Source organism: Triplophysa rosa, linkage group LG12, assembly GCF_024868665.1.
Source record: "Triplophysa rosa linkage group LG12, Trosa_1v2, whole genome shotgun sequence".
NCBI classification, from domain to species: Eukaryota; Metazoa; Chordata; class Actinopteri; order Cypriniformes; family Nemacheilidae; genus Triplophysa; species Triplophysa rosa.
In genome coordinates, this window is record NC_079901.1 from 17,233,115 (window position 1) to 17,245,705 (window position 12,591).

Genomic DNA, 12,591 nt, shown 5'->3' on the forward strand with positions numbered 1-12,591 from the left:
GGAGGACGGTAAACCTCTCATTCAGTTCCTCGCCACACACCCTGAGGATCATTGAAAATGCGAGGACACTGCTTTGCCTCCTTTTGTGTTTCCAGCAAAGAAAAACTTCAGATGTCTTACAGTTTTGTTCGGCAGTTGCACAAAGTACATAACAATACAAACCACATCCTTGGGCAACGCCTGCCAGTTGAACAGCCGTGTGGTTTTTTAGCTATACAGGTTTTACTCTTTTAATCAGCCAGGCTAAACTATGCTTTTCATCTATAATACGCCGGGGCACAGTTTAACCGCGGTAAAACCCTCCTATCTTCAAAAATGCCTTGAGGAGATACAGATATTTTCATGCTGTTAGAAGTCACAATCTTGAAAACAAGTGGTGAGGTGGTTTAAGAAAAAGGAAACTTTTGTTACACATCTGTTGTACGTCCCGACAAAGTGAAATTAAGTTATTCAGTTTCAAACCTGCGACTGAACCAGACAGGGAGAGAAAAATCTCTTTTGTGCTCCACAGACGAAGCTCTCTCCATCTCACCCTCTTTTTTCCTGCATCTCCTTTTCACGCCGAACAAGGGTTGACAAGCTCTTATCGTTCCTGACTGGTTCTAGAAAGATCTAACAAAAGCCTCCTTGTTCTTGACTTATTCCTGTCAGACAGTGTACTTTGATATTAAAAACTCACGAGCAGGGGAGGGAAAGTGGGGAGTGACAGAGGCAGAGGAAAGATAAAAAGGATGAAAACAAACTCCTACTGTCTCCTGAGCTGGTGTCTGTAGGTGTAACCCCATAATGGACTCACAAATATTTATCCAGTCAAAACAAAATAAAAATGGCTCTTTGACATTTCATAAAGTGGGCTTATTCAGCTGTGACCCGTGTGCCCCACCACTCTAAAATATGCAACAGTGATGCCTTTGACGCATACTGTACCTGCTTTTCTGATAGCAAGCATCATCAGGTGTCAAACCATGAAAGTTGCGGTCGGTACCAAAATTCCCCCAGAGCGGTTGGGGAAAATTCCCAACAATGCGTTCTAAATGAAACAGAAGAAAATGAGTGGAAATTCATAGGAAAACCCAGATGAGTCTAAACAGTGCAAAAAGTGTGCCATCCTCAGGGATGTGGCTCATGTAATCCAGCGTGAACTTAATGGCCTTATAATGATCCGGTAGAAGCAGTGAAAGGGGCCGTTCGCACGGAACGGAAAAAGAAGCTATTTTTACCTACAACAATCAATGATGAATATGTTAACATAAGAAAACAAACAAAAACCCACAATAATAGAAGAATAGCCTCCAACTTGTTTGTTTTCCTGATGAATACCAAACCTTGTCATTAAAGGGATAGTTCACCCAATAATGAAAATGTTTCAAATGATTTACTAACCCTTATGGCACTGCAGACTTGTATGACTTTATTTTGCAGAACGCAAAAGTAAATATTTTGAAGAATGTTGGTAACCAAACAACACTGAAGAAAGAGTCATATACAGATTTTAAATAAATATTTTTGGATAAACTATCCCTTGACGTATCAATCATCAAGGGCATATAATAAATTGAACTCCCTGCCAAATGTTTCATTGCACAAAACAAGTCATAGACTCCTCCCACTATTTTCCTAAATGCTATAAATTGCCACACCAAACCAAAAATTGTTTATGCTTGATGTGGACTTCACATCAGCGCACACATTACATGCTTTTGACTAAACTACCTGTTGTACGCTTGGCTTGTAGTGTGAACAGAAAAGGATTGTGTCAGCAAGACAAGCTGCACACTTTCCAAACATCAACAGCAAGTGTCAGCATGCAGGCCTCTCAGGAAGAATGCAGAGGGCCTCTCTCTCTCTCTTCTCTCTCTCTCTCTCTCTCTCTCTCTCTCTCTCAGGCATCTGCTATTATACAGACTACAGAGAAGCCTCAGGGCAGTTATTGCATTTATTAATAATCTGCCCTGCTTCATTCTGTTCATACAAGCAGAAGAAAACACAGGTATATCGGAAAGGCCAACAGGGGTTGAAATGATGTTTGTGAATACCAAATTTCTGGAAGTATTAGTTAAAGTGATAGTTCACAAAAAATAAATTCCGTCATCGTATCTGTGTAATAACCTGACTTTCTTCCGCAGAACAAAAAACAAGATATTTTAAAGAATGTTGGTAACCAAACAGCGCTGGCACTGATTCACTTCTATTGTATGCACACAAAACCAATGCAAGTGGGTGCCGGTTAACAACATTCTTCAAAATATCTTCTTTTGTGTTCTGCAGAAGAATCAAAGTCAAACAGGTTTGAAATGACAAGAGTGTGATTAAATGATGTGAGAATTTTCATTTTGGCCGAAATATCATTTTAATATTTTTGAAACATTCTGTTGTATTTTTATAGTATATAATACATACTGTGGTAGCCATTATTGCTTCGATCTGACAGTATGCTATATTTATATAGCTATTGCCACTGGAATGTCATACTCGCTTCAGATTCTGCAACAAAACTACAAGATAACGGTGCTAACTAGATTTTAACCACCGCTGTACATATGTAAATGTCAAGTGGGTTTCGAAGCGATGAGTCTGTACGTGCCGCTGTCAAGCCTGAGGTTAAACTTGCTCTCTCATACCTGCAGGGTCATTCTTAATAGAGATTCTTGGACTTGTTAATGACTGTTTGAACATCGTCAGCGTCGTCATCCCTGACAAACTGCCGCCACTCGTACCTGTAGCCGCAGGCGAGGGGCAGGGCGATTACATAAATCTCCCTGCAGGAATCCGTGAGAACCAGGCCAGGAACGTTTCTGTAACACACAACACCACGACAGCAAATCTACGTTTTCTCCCATTCTTTTCGTTTCCCGAAGGTTGTTTTTTCCCTCGAGGTTTGCAAGCAGGCTGCACTTTTTGGTGTAGCTGTCTGGTGAACCTGTGGGTTTAATGGTATACATTAAACAGGCATCAATCCGTCTGTGAGAGCGAGTGTTAGGTTTGGACACTAAACCGCCATGGAAAGGGCCAGATGGAAACACTTCGCTGCTCCCTCTTGCTTCAACCATGCCTGCAATGTTCCACCAATGACATGTAATATATTCCTCCAATAACCTGCCTTAACAACTTCAAGGACCCCGGCAGGCCAAGACCTGATTACAAACTCCAGACATTTGAAATATATGTAACGCAATTAACATCTGGTAGATTTTGGGCAATGTTTTGAAAGTGCCACAGAGCCACAGTGTTTAAACTTTTGCGGGGGAATCAATATATAAGCGGTTGTTTTACATGGCCTACAAGCAAAACAAAACATTCACATACATTCACAACATAATCATAATTTCTCAAAAAGAAATGATTTATTACATTATATTAAAGGGACAGTTCACCCCCCAAAAAAACTGTCATCATTTACTCGAGTTGTTCCTTATCTGTATAAACGGTGGCCAAGAACTGTTTGGTTACAAACCTTCTTCCAAATATCTTTATCTGTGTTCATCAGAACGAAGAAATGTATACAGATTTGGAACAACTAAAGGGTTAGTAAATGATGACAGAATGTTCATTTTTGGGTGACCTGTTCCTTTAAATTATTGTCACACTTTTGAGTCAAAAAGCTTATGTGGAGCACACATAAACCTCACTGCCAACCCTCTGTGCATCTCTCTCATTTCATCTTACCTTTCCCTCCCTTTCCATCTCATTCACTTGTTCTCCCTCTCCATCCCCAAAACCCCAGGTCTTTACTCCCAGGTGCTGACAGAAGTTAGCATTCATAGTCAATCAGTTCGGGCCTTAACAGGGCACAGCTGACAGACAGGTCTAGATTAAGGCCTTAAACAGCCTCCAGTAGGATGGCACAAGACAAGCGAAGCAGTCAGGAGCTCCGGCAGTCTGAAAAGCTCAAAACGCAGTCAAACAAAAGAGCAAAGAATGTGAGCGAGGGCTTGTGTTACACGGCGGCTCAGCGGTAAGACAGGTTATTAACGCAGAGTGCTGCCGGGACCTTTAAAAGCCTTTAGCAAAAAATTTTGTTCAGGTTTGAGAGCCTCGGGTCTTTCGGCTGATGATACGGCCGGGTAAAGCAAACAAAGAGAGGATAAACCGATATATCCACACTTTTCTGCTCTTTCGTTCGTGAAATTCATACTTGAAGCGGCAATATTCATGTCAGGAGTGGATTAACATTAAACCGTGTTTGTCTCTGAAGTGATAGTCAGAATAGTGGAACAGTATTGTTGTTCTAAAACTCTGTACTGTATAAAGAACATTGTAATGGTTGAAAAAGGAAAACAATTTTTGTTATCTTTGGACCTGAGTTTCAGTTTTGTATTGTAAGTATGTGACGTGCAAAGCAAGCCTGTTTGCGCCATCTTACAAGAAAAAAGCCTTACGTAAATAACAGTCTAAACCAACAGTGAATCAGCTGATTGTGATGTTTAATAAACAAATACGTCATTTGCTGTACATTCAGTTCCCTTCCCTGTACAGTCAGAAAATAGTCAAATAAACAGCATTGTTGCTAATCAAAGCCACAGTGTGGAAGGGCCTGGTTCTCCTCTCTCTTTCTCTCTCTCTCTCTCTCTCTCTCTCTCTCTCTCTCTCTCTCTCTCTCTCTCTCTCTCTCTCTCTCACACACACACACACACGCGCACACACACATCCAGTAGGCACCAGCAGCACTTAACGTCACTCCCGTGGTTTCTCTTACTGGATTCTTCAGAGTTTTAAGGGGAACAAGCTTTTCCACAAATTAGACTTAAAGTGCAGCGTTCTTTCTTTCTCCTCTTTTCCTTTCTCCTTTTCTGTATTTTCTCTCTCGAATGCGATTGTTTATGGATTCTATTTCTTCCAAATCCATGTGGTATTGAGCCTGTTACTTACAGTAATGAAATCAGTTTGAGGTCATATTTACTAGAGCTTTGTATACGTCTTCAGATGTTTACCATAGAAACTTGAGTCCTGGTTTTAAAACAATAATCTATAAACAATCCTCCATGAAATCGAAAACCAAGCTTTCAATTTCCTACATTGGATACATTGTTTTATACTGAACAATTGTTTTATGCAAACAACAGCAAAGTTTATCCAACAATAACACATATGTGGAGAACTTAATTGAGGACTTTTTCCATACAAATGTGACAGATACTCTCTTCGGGTGTGGCCATTGTGACTCAGATATCAAAATGATTGAAGAGAACATTCAACATCTGGAAAGTCCATGTGTAGGGGTTGGTCCCTGGGGCTCTCTGGACATTTACAGGCCAATTACAGTGGCTGCCTCTGGGCTTCTCTCTCTCATTACCCCTCTCCACAGCTCTGGATCCTGGCCCTCATACCAGCTTTATTCTCTCCCAGTAATGTCAAGAGAAAAAGCCTTCAACAGACTAATGCCTGGTAATTCTGCTCTTACAATACTATAATTATATGCTGGATATCATATCTGGAAGGAACCAGAAAAAGCAAACCATGGGCTTATGAAAAGGAATACTGTGCAGCATGGAGATTTTTTTGTCATTTCTGAAAATTATGGATGTGGATATATGCACAAATGGATGCACACACACACACACACACGCATGTACGCACACACACACACACACACACGCACGCACGCACGCACGCACGCACGCACACACACACACACACGCACGCGCACGCACGCACACACACACACACACACACACACATAAATGCAGGTATTTCAGTATGGAGACAAGCAGTAGTGTGTGCCCCTGGAATGTGTAACCTGACCTCTAAGCTGAAGCTGAATCTATTCACTCATCTTTTTTCCTGAGAGAGAAGTGCTCAAAACCCCCTTTTACCCTTTACACGCACGTACGTAAGCACACACAAACATTTACTTATCTATTCTATCTAAATGAGGACATTACAAAGACTGTTGTTTTAATACCCAGCTAGTTATAAACACTACAGTACAACCTCACCCTAACACACATTCTAACTCTTACTTTTTTTTGCATTTATAAAACGAAAAAAAAATAAAATAACTTAAATATCTATATTTTTAGCGTTTTTACAAACGATGATGTTCCCAAAGGGAGGTTCTGCTCAGATTTGTCAGATTGTGCTCATTGGGTACGAATTTGGGAGTAAATTATGACAAACTTTTGGGGTAAACTGTTTCTTTAAGCAACCCCCCTTACACACATACTACACTAATCAAGACTAACCCATAACTTAGAACAGAACACTTTTTGGACTTTCAGAATTGTTTCAGAAAATAAAATGTACACAATTTTTTCAGATATACAACTGAGCGTCCAAAAAAAACTGTTGTCAGAATTATACATCTGGGGAGAGATTTGTTCCTAAAAGGACTATAGCCGCCTTTTAGTATTTTTACATTTTCAAATAAGCATTATTTTTTAGCCTCAATGTGGGAGGAGACTTACCGCCCTCCTTGTGGGACCCTAAACCTAACCATCACAAAAAAACGTTCTGCGTTGTTTTACATTTTCAAATCAACATAATTTAGCATTTGGTCCCCACAAACCTGTACACATACACACACTCACACACCCACCCACACACTCTGGACCGATGCTGCAAACGGCACTTAAATCCACAATAAAAATATTTCTTAAAGTCGAGAGGCATTTTCTTCAATTCTGCATGAGATACAGCCTGAGATAAAGACACTACAACACTGCTCTGTCTAATTCCCCTGCAAGAAACACGTCATATGCTTGGCAGCAGTAGAGCAGTCTCTGTGATTGATTATCTGGAGTAGAGAAAGAGGGAGGTATTCACAGAACATCTCTGATCTCCTCTGCTTCCCTGAAGTGTTCGTGAAGTTCTCCAGATTATCACAGCGCTCAAATGGGAATATTCAGGATACACAATGCACATCCTATGGAAAAAACTACACTTTCACACAACGTGGGCACACAAGTTCTCACACCTCATATGACAAAAATTATTTGCAGACTTTTATGAGTATAAAACAACATCACTAAGCTCCTATAACAGCTTCAATTACCCCGTATAACGCTTAACAACTGCTATCGTCTGCAAAAGGATTGCATCGCAAAGCAGCGTAGCACAATACAAGAGTACAAACTATTTCGCATATAAGCAGCAAAACAGGCGACGTGGACACCTATTCTCACAGGAGGAGGAAACCCGACACAGGCTTGCCCAGGAGACCGAGCCCGCAGAACCACCACCACACCGGGCCAAACCTCAGCCTGGAATTTTGGAAAGGCAAAGCAGTGTGACTGCACTTCCTGAATCCACCCTATTTAAACTCACAATATGGAACATATTAGGAGGGAGAAGAGAGGGAGAGAATGAGAGAGGCTGTTAGCAGTGTACATTTTCTGTTTAATAGGCCCCCTTGGAAATAACTTTCGTCTTTCGTTGAGCTGATGGGACAGTCTGGTAAACCAGTATAAAGCAGAGACGCTTGTTCACCCCAAAATAAACATTACATAGTTTTAAGTCATGGAATGCTACGCTATGGCTAAAACAACATGACACGAAGGAATGTCGTGTGGCGAAAGTAAACACAACATTCAAGAGGGCATCAATGAATAATGAATAAAATAAGATTACACTTTTTTTCGGTTTCATCATGTTTAACCACAATCCACATTTTTACGAATGTAGAGCCATTCATAGTAAAAACATTTTGTGTTCGACCATATTCAGTCAGTTTTTTGTTGCATATACACAATTGCATATTAGATTAAGCAAATATGCCAGCACGACAAGTACACTAACAAAACTTGCCCTTATTAACTACACTTGTCCCTAGGGAAACATATACGGGGAATCTATAGGAAGAACTTAACCTTCCCTTTCTAAAAAAACAGAAGGACTGAGTAATTTAAGTCTGATTCCATCTGAATGGAGTCTTGTCCCCTGGTGGTTAACTGAAAGAGGAATGCCTTTCTCATTCTTCTGAAAAGGGGGGTCTCTTGGCCAGGTTTCAGGGGTAGGGACACAGCTCACTGTCATGGCTACACGCTGCTGAAAGGGAAGATTGTAGTGGAGGCAGGCGTAGTGTCTCTTTGTTGAGACTGAAGGAAAAGAAATATACTTCTCTGATCCGTTTTCAAAAAGCACCCGAAGACAATATATCGCTCTTTAAAACGTAAAGCGATCCAAAACCCGAGTAGTTTACAAGGTTGGACTATTGTATCACTGCTTGTGATAACACGGAGTACAAGGAAGTCCTTTGATGGAAGCGTTCTCAATGAAAATTTGCAGTGACTATAAATTATCAAATAAAGGTCTTGAACGTGGGTGAATAGCCGAAACCGCAAAAACGAAGGAGGTCTATTGTGCGTCTCTTGCCTAGAGAGAGCTTCGAGTAAGGTGGAGGTTTACGAAGATGTAACGTTTGATTTATGTTATCAAAAACTCGCCTACGGCTGCGTGTGTGTGTGTACTTGTTTTTATACACATACAAAGTCTCACACACTTACATTGTGGGGACAGATGGCCGGTTCCCACAATTCAAATGGATTATTAAACATACTAAATTATGTTTATTTGAAAATGTAAAAATGCAGAAAGTTTTCTGTGATGGTTAGGTTTTGGAGTTGGGGAAGGCAATAGAATATACCGTTTTTCCAGTATAACAATCAATACACCTATGGAAAGTCTCCAGAATGTGTTAGAAACATAATGTGTGTGTGCGTGTGTGTGTGTGTGTGTGTGTGTGTGTGTGTGTGTGTGTGTGTGTGTGTGTGTGTGTGTGTGTGTGTGTGTGTGTTTGAGTGAGGGCATGAAGGTGAATGAGAGTGCACTTGTATTTATTGCATTTTAACTCATATTGCTCAAAACTCTGGAGTGCGTGTTCTGTGGAGGGTGTGCTACGGCATTCTTTAAACTCTGGAAACTCACTAAAATAAATCCTGCATCTACGTCAGTGAGGCCCCTCTTAACCCTGCAATTATAGCGGGGAGGGCGGGAACATCGCAGGAACGTTGGCTTTCACCAGTTGCCTGCCGTTTCGCAGAAAATCCCTAATATGCCTAACGTACTTCCAAACCTTGAACGTACTTCAACCGCACCGAGTCACGCTAATCCCGATACAGAAAGGGAGGTGAACGTCTTGTCTCCATTCTCTCCTCTCCAGCCCGAGTGTGGTCTCATCTCTGTACATCCCCGACGCATCAAGCGATGAGGCGTGTGCGTGCATGTCGTGCAGTCGGGTGAACTACAAGCGGCTTTCTGTAATTAAATCACACTAACCTTAGCCTAGGTGAGAAGACTTCCGCAGGTCTCACTCATGAGAGAGCAAGCAAGCAGGAAGTCTTCCAGGCACTCTATGTAATCTTCGTCTCTCGCCCTCCTTCAAATTTGCTATTAGTGCGGCGTGTTTGTGCCAGCGCCAGATGTGCCGGGCTGGATCAGGTCATCAACAGCAGCTTCTGTGTAGTGTACGGTAATCAGGCAGCTGCTTGTATAACTGCTCCTCCGCTCCCGTCTGTCAGAGCTACTGCTTAAACGTGGAGGGGGATGATCTAATGACCTCAGATGTGTAACTTTTTTAATTAGCCTAAGTACAGAAAACCAGACAGGTTCTAAATCTAATAGCCGTCAATGAAACATCAAAGTTGGAAGATGTGCACTATTCTGAAACAGGATGTGACGCCTTGCAACAAAACAAAACCTTTCCACGCAATCATCAAAAGACGCTGATAACAGCGTAGGAAATTACCTGGGAGTGGTGTAAGAGCGATTCTGCAAGAATAAACCTGACCTCCTCATATTATTTAACATTTGGGATCTCATAAAAGTATCAGGATTAAAAGCATTTCAAGTTTGGTAAATATCCAAGATAAACTCGTTCTGTTTTACCTGTAGGAAAGTAAAAAGACAGATGAGATGTCTTCGGTGAGATCTATTTAATATCGTAATTGTTTCTCCGACAGCTATGACATTAACGGGAGAGTCTTGTGCTTTAGTCTCCTGTACTATATATTGTTTTCTTCAGACATGCGACATAACACACGTGCTTTCTCTTGAGTTTTGAAAGAGATCTCGCATCTCAAAATGAGGTCAGATTCAAGTTCTCTCATTTGGGACTTTTTATTTCTACCACAAAAAAAAGTTTACTTTAGAACGGAAACAAAACTGGGACAGTTCACCCAGGAATGAAAATTCCGTCATCATTTACTCACCCACTTGTCATTTCAAACATTACTTTTTTTCCACAGAACATAAAAGAAGATATTTTGAAGAATGTTGGCAACCAAACCACAGCGGTACTCATTCACTTCTATTGTATAGACACAAAACCAATGCAAGTGAATGGGTACCACCGTTGTTTGGTTACCAACAATCTTCGATCTTTAAAACAATCTTTAAAATGACAAGAGGGCGAGTAAATGATGACAGAATTTTTGGGTGAACTATCCCTTCAAAGTGAAACCTGTAAGCATTATACTAGTGATACATGTTGAATATCCAACACAAACTCACGGCAATTTGTGTTTCACAAGGTGGCTAATTCGTATTAATTTGTACATCTTATTCAATTTGCTCATGCGCCATTGACATTAGGTTTAGAGGTGGGGTTAGGAGTGAAGCTTCAGTATTGCTTTTACTAATTGTACGTTTTTGTACCACATTGTATGAATTTATACAAATTAGCCATCTTGTAAAACAGATATGAATTCCAGTGAGATCAGGATGGCATACCTGTACAATCCAGGACAGCTCTGTGTAGCTGGAAAAAAGTCACACAAATTCAGCGTCATGGGAGAAAAATGCACAAAAGGTGTACAGAAGGTTGCTCTTTCATACAAGGACAATCTAATCTGCATTTGTCACTCTGTAGTGTTCCCACTTTCAGTTTTATCCACTGTATTTTCACACAAACTTACTCTCAGAATAGTTGAGTATAGGAGGTGTTGGTCCATCATACAATTTGTCACGGACAACATTTCAGTTCACTTTATGAATCCGTTTTGACAACAACAACCTCCTTTAAAGAGTTTAGCAGGAATTAGCCTGAGTGTAATAGGAGAGCAGAACCGAGGGAGGATTACATTCTGAACTCTGTGGCCTATGGAATTCATTGAGGGTTTGGCAAGATGCATGTCATAATCATAAGGCTTCCAAACCATGCTTTAAAAAGAGTAGTTAGATGCGGGACACTCAGTTTTCAGAAGTCTTTATTGAGACCTTGGAAATTTTATCAAAGCAGTTTGGAATGATGGTGATCTGGTTGTTAAAAGAACAGTTCACTCAAAGTAAATTCCATCATTATTTACTCACCATCATGTCGTTACAACCCCATTTTCTTTTTTCTTTTCCATGAAACATAAAATAAGATATTAGATATTTAGCCTAGGTTCTTCTTTTCCATACAATGAAAGTGGATGGTGATTTATATTACAAACTATAAAACTGTCATAAAAGACCAGACTAAAGTGCTTCATTCCAAATTTCTAAAGCTATATGATCAGTATTCACAAAAATCTTCCTCTGCACTATGGCTCTCAATAAAATCTAATATTCTGCCTGTTTTATGTTTCATAACGGGGAAAAAACTGGTTCAGAATGACTTTTTTCCAGTGTACCCCAAAATGCAAATTCTGTCATCATTTACTCACCCTCATGCAATTTCAAACCTGTATGGCTTTCTTTCTGCAGAACACAAAAGAAGATATTTTGAAGAATGTGAAAACCGTTGGTCCCCATTGACTTGCATTGGTCTTGTGTCCATACAACAGAAGTGAATGGGGACCAACTGTTTCTTTTCTGTTTTGTTTATTTTGTAGGAGAAAGAAAGTAATACAGTTTAAAATGACAAGACAGTGAGTAAATGATGACCGAATTTTCATTTTGGGGTGAACTGTTCCTTTAAGAACTGTAAGAGTATAAAAGCTCATTAAATTATATTATAAAGAATTGTTTTTTGTACATAAAGAGGCTGAACAAAATAGCGTGCTTGCTGGACTTCACCAGCTCAAAGCTGCTTAAGACATCTTTGGCAGCGAGAGGACTCTGAAACCCTGTTAATCAATACCATCCCTGAGGTAGCGGAGCATTCGCAAAGCTGCTTACGCTGCTTTTCCGTTTCTCCTCCCTTTCTCCCCCCCATCCGTCCCTCTGATACTCACCGCACGCTGGAGTTTCAGAGCTCCCACATGTGAGAGAAGAGACCGTTCCCAGGCCTGGCAGTTGGACGTGAAACCAGTCCCTCACTTCTGTCTATCTGTGTCTCTCTCGCGTTCTTTTTCTCTGGACCTCACCCAGGCCTGGTCTAATTAGGCCCCCTTTTGTACCCGCTGAGGTGCCTTGTGTAATCTGTGTGCTATGTGTCTCAGACTCTAGCCCTGCCTAATATAATAGTCTGCCAGTTCCTCCCCGAGTAGTGATCTGGGACCTTTTCCCATAAAGCAGACACAAAGGAGCAGAATAATGGCCCCCAGTTGCAGGGAGAGGAGCCACTCCTCTGGGCTGTTTGAACTCGGCACGGGGCTGGCGGCTGGCGGCAGACGCAGGGTAGGGAGAGAGAGCATTGCTCTCTGTGTGACGTTTTTGCAACGCGTCCCATGGTAGACAGTGTTAACCGAGTGCAGCCGTCCTCGACTCGTCTCACGCATCTCCCTGTTTACA